At 41.1% G+C, this 7,041-nt stretch overlaps 1 non-coding gene across 1 annotated transcript; it reads right to left on the minus strand.

Moving 5' to 3' along the window:
• Positions 1-1,616: 1,616 nt before the first annotated feature.
• trnal-cag (transfer RNA leucine (anticodon CAG)) lies at positions 1,617-1,699 on the minus strand. The gene has a single exon. It is a non-coding gene; the product is annotated as a tRNA-Leu (tRNA).
• Between the last annotated feature and the right edge of the window lie 5,342 nt (positions 1,700-7,041).

The following is a 7,041-nucleotide window of genomic DNA, read 5'->3' on the forward strand; positions in this document are numbered from 1 at the left end:
TGTTAAACTAGAATAAAGTGATCTGATCAATGAAGTATTTCCGTCACCAGCTAGTCCTGCCTTTTTCTGAGGTCACCTAGCAACAGAGCCCTGGTTGGATACAGTACACACCAGGATCCACATTTAACGCAACGATTTAAGAGCGCTCTGAGATCTATAAACATGTGTTCCATTATCTGTTCAGCTGACATTAAGGCTGGGAATATTATTGGAAAGGATTTACGCTAAGCCTCGTTATTTCCCGTCCAAATGCAATTATTTGCATGCATGTGTGCAATGAGTTCCAGGATCTGTCGGGAAAACTCCACTCCCTGGATCATTCAGTGTATTTATTAGTTGCATTTGTCAACATTCTTTTGGTTAGCACTAATGCTAGTCCATTGTTTCAAATGTGAAATTCATTTTACATGTGAGGAATCTGTCCAAACTGAAATAACAGGACAAATGCAAGAGCTGCACCGGCTTAAGAAAAGAACCACTATATAATAATAATGATACTACAGGCCGCTGCCAGTACTGCACTGCTGGTTTCTGCCACAGCAACATACCTCTGTGAAAAAAATATCGGAAATAGATTTTCAAATCAAAGTCGTTTGTGTTCCTGAATGGGATTTTATTAGATGTGAAAGTGATTTTTTTTTAACTGACCTCAGTCTGAGAGGTCGTGTCACAAGAGCTGGATCTTCTGAACTGTCTGTTTTCACACATCGCACTAGATCTGGATCCATCGTGTGTGGGTGACTCAGACAAAACAATCAACACCAAAATAGACAGTCAGACACACAAGGAGCTCAGTGTTTTCACAGGAAAACGTTCAATCAAGTGGGAGAGGAGTGAGAGAACAACAGGGTGAGAGATGAACAGATAAAAGTGTAAAAGTGTTGGGAAGAGAGCGTCAAGGAGGGCGGAGCAGGACAAAAAAAATCTGGCTGTTTGAATTCAGCACAGGATGAGGCAATGTCACATGATCTTTTGAAGCCAGGCAGACTGAGGGGAGCTGTGTCAGCTCCAGGACAATGGAGAGTATGAGAGCATGAAATGGAGAAAACCCAGCATTGTCATAAAGTGTGACTCTCCAGCAGGGAGGCTCTGCTCCTCCGGGGGAGGAGGTGGCCTGGCTGCTGTCCCTGTCCTAGGAGGAGCCACAGTGTTGGTCAAACTGAGATGAGGACAGCCCGTCCAACTACAGGTTGGGTTGTATCAGAGGAATGTACAAACAAAAAGACGAGAATTACCATCACTGATGTTGACAAGTCAAATCTTAGTAAAGTTCTGTGTTTTGTTTGAATATATTGATATATATATATTGATATATATTATTATATATTCAGTATTGAGAAATACTTCTTTAAAGAGCTGTGGATCGTTTGTGGTAACTACTCAAGTTTTAAAATATATTGACAAAAATACAAATATGAATCTGCAGAAAAATCACGCAGTGTCACCGAATATAAAACTGCAGTTTTAGGTGGAAACCAGGCCTGAAGTATTCAAACAGAGAATACTGTAATTAGAGGGATAAGTGTCACCGTTGACAACAGCACCTCCTCCTGCATGGTTGCAGTACATAGCATATATATAGATATATACTGTATATATTCCTGTCAAAATGTTACTGTCAGAAGTGGGATTCGAACCCACGCCTCCAGGGGAGACTGCGACCTGAACGCAGCGCCTTAGACCGCTCGGCCATCCTGACATGAAGCCTACAAACTCACATTACTATAATTAGACATCAGTTCCTACACTCGTCCACTGTCACCACGAAGAAGAAGTTGAAGACCAGCGTGGACATTAACACTAAAACGTATTTGTTTTCCCTCGAGTGAACAGAGAGCCACACACACACACACGGTTGGACCGCGGTGTGACAAGGTTGCCAGATTTTCAGCGTGAAACAAGCAACCGAGTCAACAAAAACGAAGACCCAAAAAAACATAGATTACAAAAAGGTTCATTTAATGTACAATCGATATTTCCATTAAAGTTACAAACAGTAAAAAATGAAAATATAAACCTACATTCGTGGCTTTTAAACAATTACCCCATTTATGACAGAAATTAAACTGAGAACCACTGCAGTAGACCAACATTCAGCTCCTTTGGCCTTGTAGACCATACTGCATAGGCAGCAGTCTACTCTACGTGGGCTACACACCCTACAGTACAGAATACTGCCTTTTTACCTTGGATCAGTTCAATATGCAACTTTAAAAGATTAGCCAATATAAGTAGAAGGATGGACAACTATCAGACTGAAATCAGATTACACTGTACCACAGTATCACAGTAGCACAGTATCACAGTACCACAGCATCACTGTATCACTGTATCACAGTATCACAGTAACACAGTACCACAGTACCACAGTGTCACAGTACCACAAGACCACAGTACCACAGTACCACAGTATCTCAGTACCACAGTACCACAGTATCACAGCACCACAGTATCACAGTACCACAGCATCACAGTACCACAGTATCACAGCATCACAGTACCACAGTATCACAGTACCACAGCATCACAGTATCACTGTATCACAGTATCACAGTAACACAGTACCACAGTACCACAGTACCACAGTATCACAGCATCACAGTACCACAGTATCACAGCACCACAGTATCACAGTACCACAGTATCACAGTATCACAGTACCACAGCATCACTGTATCACTGTATCACAGTATCACAGTACCACAGCATCACAGTATCACTGTATCACAGTATCACAGTAACACAGTACCACAGTACCACAGTATCTCAGTACCACAGTACCACAGTGTCACAGTATCACAGTACCACAGCATCACAGTATCACTGTATCACAGTATCACAGTACCACAGTACCACAGTACCACAGCATCACAGTACCACAGTACCACAGTACCACAGTATCACAGTATCACAGTATCACAGTAAGCCTTGGTTGTACAGTAGGTGGTGTCAACTGTGTCACTGACTGTACAGATCAGTCCAAGTTCAGCAGTTCTAATAGTTCTAACACAGACTCTGTATAGGCTTGGTTAAAAACCCCACAGGTGGGTCAGAGAGACTGAGGAGAGGGGCCACAATGACACAAACACACTCTTCACTCTCTTTCTCTTCCTGGAAGGATCACGTGTCGGACACTTTGATGTGAGTGAGCGGGAGGCTGATGTCATCCCAGTGTACTGAATGACTCTGACAGCACTGGGTCATGAACAGAGGATGAAGAAGACAGATTTGGAGGAGAACAACCAGGAGGGAACGGCCGGGGTCAGAGTGCAGGAGCAGGAGGAGGCGACCACAGGGAGACAGATGAGAATTAGGGGTGGACAGAGAGAGGGATGAAGGTGAGAGGAGGAAGAATGTGAAGGAGTAGTTGTGATGGAGAGGACGTAGGTCAGACTGGGAGCAGAGAGATGGGTTTAACAGACAGTGGTGCAGAGAAGAGAGGAAAAACATCTGGAGCCTGGACCCTGTACAGTACCCTCCACAAACCAGCATGTGTGTTAGTGTACTTCTACTCCAAACCATGTATTAAACCATCACTCAGCTGAGCAGAGGCTGAAGACAACCATCCATCGTCCAATTACAGCGTTGTCCTGAGGTCACTCCCCAGAAGACGCAACCCTCATTCACCGAACAACCACACGGACGACTGTGTCCCTCAGGTAACACCAACCTCCCATGTGACTCACATGGTGGCCAGGACCGTCCTGCCAGTGGACCAGGGCGTGGTCACCTCCACTGTTTTAGTAGACTGACTCTCAGTCAGGTATTTAGGCACGCTGAAGGAGGATCAACACCAGTTAGAACTGACGAAGCCTCTTGGATGAAGGGGTGAAACCGAGACTTACATAGAAAACCTACATAGACATGTTGTGACTCACTTTTTAACACGAAGTTATAAAACTCTTTAGGTCGGTCAGTTGATTAAAAACAGTGAATCTAATGAACCACACTGTAGCTGTGAACTAGTCATATTCACTCAAGATTATCATGACTACTACATACTGCTGCAAACGTATCCAAAAATATACATTCAGTGATGCTGCCCTCTGCTGGACATTTATTAGTGTTGCCCTTTGTATCATTCAGGCTCCGGTTTAACCACGAGGGGGTGCCAAAGCTGTATCATCTTTTCCTCTGGACCAGGATAGAAATTCTGAGAAGCTGATTTTCATTATGAGCACACCCGAATGGTCTGAATAAATATCTGCTGCTTTTTATTTTCTCTGTTAAACAATACCTTCACTTCTATAGTTTTTTATTATTATTTTAACCTCCCTCAGAAGAAAAAAAGCCACCGGCTCTGTTCTTGTTTCTGGAAGAACTTACTTATGTGATTGTATTTAATTTATAAAAAAGATCACACAAGGCCAGAGTTAAAACAGAACAGAAGCATTTACTTTGTTTTTTCACTTTGTTTAAGGAGTTTGTAAATCCCAGGTTGTCAAATTGGTTTCCTTTATGGTTGTGTTTTCGCCGCTGTTTGTTTTCTGCTTATTTTAAAGAGTCCAGAGTGGATTTATTTATAGTTCATCACCTGGGTGATTCATAAAACAATAAATAAATAGATTTGGTTTAAGAAGAGCTACAACAACAAAACAACAAAAAAGAAACGCTAGTTATGAAGTGATTAAGATCAGAAGACACGACCACAGGATGGCAGTGTTGCAACAAAAGGTTTTCCACTGCCATCAAAGACATGCAGAAGAAGAAGGAAAGGTAATGATTTAAACTCAGTGATACATTTGAACATCAAAATGAACAGCAAGAGCAGGACCTGTCACAGCTGTCCATCCACACCTCCAAACCTACAAATGTGTCTGTCTTTTTCACTGGGTGCCGGGTTAAAAACAAGAACTAAACTGTGCTAAAAACACAGGCAGATGGCAGAAACAGGCAGTAATAAGACAGGATAATGAGAGCAGAAAATTACCCCTGTGGATGAAATACATTTGTTTAAAGCTGATGATGAGGCTGTGGTTAAGGTTTGGTTAAGTTTAGACCCGAGGAGTCACTGTGGTTTGGACTCAGATGCCTGAGGAGCTCCGTCATCGCAGCGTTTGTTATGAAGGGCTTAGCAAAAACATTAAGTGTAGAAGGAAGAGCCACAGCACAGCAGTGTCCCTTCACACAACCACACACACTCATCAAGACTTTTAGGTGTTATACAGTGTACGTTACTGTAATGATTTCCACCAATCAAGACGGCCCCACAACCAACCCTCCATTCTCCTCCATTGTTTACCATTCACTCACTGCTATTTGATACAATATACACATACTGTAATAACAATTATATACTGTATGACAAGTACAGTAATATATAACAACTAGTAGTGAGATTTGTTTTTAATCATATAATTTACCTTCAATTCATAGAATTGATCAACTTTGTAAGGCAAAAAAGCGATGGTTTTCAATTCAACTGAAGTTCAGTTTCTGACTGAATGAACGAGTAGAAATACAAGTGATCTCAACAAGATATTTAAGGAATATAAGAAACTGGTTTGTAACCCAGTGAAACTATCCACCCATAACTGAGGGAAAAAAACCAATCGATGCAGCTGATAGCAGCCCATGTGACCCAGATCATCCAAAACCACTCACAAAACCGAGTCTGGTTTAACAAATAAACAGATGGTCACGTCAACACCACACTAACCCGACGTTTGTTTCCCTTATTCTCAGTTTATCAGGCATTAACGCAAATATTAAACAAATGTTATTTAACACGCACTTAACATCAGGCGAAAGGCCTTTGAAGCTTCTTCAAGCTAATTTGTTTCAGATGAAATCTGATTTTTTTTTTCCACTCCTGAATGATTCATGTACAAATGGATTATAAATTTCTACTCAGCTTCGCCTTGGTCTCTGTCACTGTTTACACTAAAATATTGGAGCTGTTGCGTCGCTGGGTTTGATGTTATTTTCTCCCCCCTTCCTGGCAGACCACGTCGCAGAGCTCCGTCAGTCTGACTAATCAATGTCAGCCAGGCGACAGGCAGAACCTCACATGTCTGAAAAGTGGATCTAATTCGATTTTCCCCTTCATTTTTGTGAAAAACATGTCAACTGGTAACAGTCTGCTTTATGATTTTTTTTTACTTTTACATGCAGGAGGTACTGCTGCTGTTTATAGGAGGAAATGTATCACACTGCTACTGGGCTATCAGAAAACAGAAATAGTTGTGTTAAATAAACATTTAAATTCAAAGATAGACTGATGTTTTTTAGGAGGTAAAATAGTTACAGTTGAGTTTATATCAAAATGACTAACCAGATATGAGGAGTTGGAAAAACAAGAAAACATTTATATTGAAAAAGCTAAATGGTAAAGACCTCAGATATGTCATGTTTAGTTAGCCATGAAAATAGCTTAAAGTAAGTACTAACATCGCAAATTAAAGGTATAGCAAAAGGCTATTGTAGAAATAACTTGGAGTTAGCACAGGAAAAAAGCTAGATGAATTACATAATTAATTGAAGTACAGTTAGAGATAGATATGCTAGCAAAGATAATAGCCGATAGCTAAAACAGTATGAAAGATAGAAGTAAAGCTAAAGCAGAAACAAGTGAATTGCTACAAAGAAGATGTTAGAAAATGTTAGCCACAACATAGCTACAGTATGTTTGCAAGAAAGATAGTTAATGTTGGTTATGAAAAACCTAAAAGTATTCAAATGCTAGCTCAGAAAAAAGTTACCAAAGAAGATAGCTCTAGTTATCCAAGAAGTACCACCGTATTTGCAAAGGGAAATGGGAAAATCCACGCGCTGATCCTGCTACCTGTCGCATGCTAAGTTCGCTATCAACTAAGCTAAACCACCTTGTAAAGTTAATTGAGCAAACTAAGTTAATGTTAGTTAAGAACTGTCTAAAACCAAGTCCAAAATATAATCATTGATGGTTGATAACAAAGGCACAGCAGGATCAGAAACAGCTAAATGTTAGCCAGAAACAGAGTTACCTTCAGGGACAGGCCTGGTTTTTCTTGATCCCCCCCCCCCCCACTCCCAGCGAAAGGGGGGGGGGGGGGGAAAGAT

The sequence above is a fragment of the Cynoglossus semilaevis genome, chromosome 1, assembly GCF_000523025.1.
Source record: "Cynoglossus semilaevis isolate Cse_v1.0 chromosome 1, Cse_v1.0, whole genome shotgun sequence".
Classification (NCBI taxonomy): domain Eukaryota; kingdom Metazoa; phylum Chordata; class Actinopteri; order Pleuronectiformes; family Cynoglossidae; genus Cynoglossus; species Cynoglossus semilaevis.